Source organism: Dromiciops gliroides, chromosome 1 (genome assembly GCF_019393635.1).
Source record: "Dromiciops gliroides isolate mDroGli1 chromosome 1, mDroGli1.pri, whole genome shotgun sequence".
NCBI lineage: Eukaryota > Metazoa > Chordata > Mammalia > Microbiotheria > Microbiotheriidae > Dromiciops > Dromiciops gliroides.
The window spans coordinates 683,193,848-683,196,007 of NC_057861.1; the positions used below are offsets into that span (position 1 = coordinate 683,193,848).

The 2,160-nt window shown below is 35.6% G+C and overlaps 1 pseudogene; it reads left to right on the forward strand.

Moving 5' to 3' along the window:
* The first annotated feature begins 604 nt into the window (after window positions 1–604).
* LOC122753591 lies at window positions 605–1,167 on the forward strand (annotated as a pseudogene).
* The last annotated feature ends 993 nt before the right edge of the window (window positions 1,168–2,160 follow it).

Here is a 2,160-nt window from a genome sequence, read left to right on the forward strand (position 1 = left end):
TGAAATTTACAAGCAGAAGACATTTAAAGCAGAATAAGGCCAGGGAAGTGAGTAACAGGGAAATGAAGTAGATAGTAAAAGTTCTCTGTGGTCATCCTTAAAATCGATGCTGTCTCAAATACTTTTATTGGGAGCAATACTCTACTTGACCTTTCATCCTTTTCTTGCCCTTACTAGGAAAATACAATTCAATCTCATAGAACTGGTGGTGAAGTTTCAGATACAGTGGAATCTACATTATGGGGTTCTTTCCTTCTAGTGTCTAGGATAAGGCTAGTATTGATGCACCAGGGAAATTTGCATATGGAAATCTCTCAGGTAATTTCAAGCTAAAACCATGCTGCTTACTTTCTTTTAACATAATTATGATATTCAAATTTGGTTGATTACCTGCTCTCCCTTTTAAGCTTACCTGGTTTCACACATTCTTCAAATGAGCAGCAGTTCTACTCATGTAAAAAGAGTGGGCAGGTGAGGCAGCACTGAAAAACTTTACTAGCAAGTCTGTCTTGGCATATATTACAGGGAAAATATTCTTAAGAATTATTCCTTTCTCTAATTTGGGGGATTATTTGTTTTATGAGACTTCTTTATTTTGCTTAAAATGGCTCTAAGGTGAGTATTCAAAAAAACTGTGGTTTTTTACCCTGATTTTCTTGGCATTTTTGTTACTGCAATAATAGTAGCTCATTAAAGATACAATACTATAGATATACTAGGTACTGATGATATTAAATATATAGTAGTTGTTGACCCTAGCCCAGGAAGTAAATGAAAAAAAAAACATGTCACACAATCTCCATTCCCTCAAAATAGAGGAATAAAGATGAAATGAAACCATGGAATGAATTCTCAAGTTAAAAGTCTGTCATGTAGATTCCTGGGCTTCAGAGACTGTAGTTGGAGTCTCTGTGGCAAAGGCGGTAGTTGAGGTATAGTTTTAGCACATTCCTTTCTGTGGTGTATCCAGATTGCGAAGTGAATTGGTCACAGTGTTTTTGCAGTAGTACCTCAATGAGCAAGGGGGCTGGGTCTACACCATAAAGAAAACAGACCCTGCAGGACAACAGACCTGTTCAGCTCACCCTGCCAGATTCTCCCCAGATGAGAACTATCAAGAAGAGATTTAAGGTTCTCATGACCCAACAAGCACGATTGGTCCTCTGAGTTACCAACAAAGCAAGCAATGGCAACAACCAATTTGTATTGAATGTAGCACAATACCAGGCATATACTGAAACCTCATTCAGGAAGAGCTCAGATCTTTGATTCTCTTAATCCATTCTCACAACTTTGAAATTATTCTTTGTACATGATAGCAATAAACCTAGAATGAAAAAGGCTAAAGTTGTCATATCTTTTCATTCAATGTTGTAGGTTATTAAAGCTGAAATTATTTAGAAAAAAAGTCTGTAATGCATATATACACACATAAGTACATAGAACTTATGCTTTCTCCTGCCCAAATTAGCAATTTACATTTTTTTGTTTTTGCTTTTATTCCCATTTTCCAGCATATTACCACCACAGAGTATTTTATTGTTAGCTAGAGGAGTAATAGTTAAAAGATACGTGTTGGAAAAAGTCATAAAAATTAGGAAAGATGATACATAGATTTATGGAGAAAACTATAAGATGCCAAAAAAGCAAGCAAGGATCAAAGACCAGATGAAAATATAATTAAAATACATGAAACATCTGAGCTAATTGTCACGGCTCATAGAAATTTGTGACCATGATGGCGATACAACCTATTCTGATCTTGGACAAATGCACAAGGAATAATGTTGGTGATTTCAGCATAAAACTCATACCAAAAAAAAAATTCCAGAACAAAGTTTTCCTGACTACCTGGGGCATCGGAACACAGTTAGACGTAGTGCCTTGTTCAATCTCTATGTTATATGGAAACAAAGACTTAAGGAAACCCTACCACCTTTCCTTTTTGACAAGAGAAAAACATTATCTAAGGACTTCATTCTTATTATTTATAAAAAGAAGAAAACCTACATTTCATCATAAAGTTGGAAGGAAGCAGAGAAATCAGCTTTCCCATTCAGAACTCTCCTTATAGCATCTCTGACACTTGAATACCACCTGGATAGGGAAGTCACTATCTAGTTAGAGAGTTCAACTGTTAGACAACTCTAGTTTCTTAAA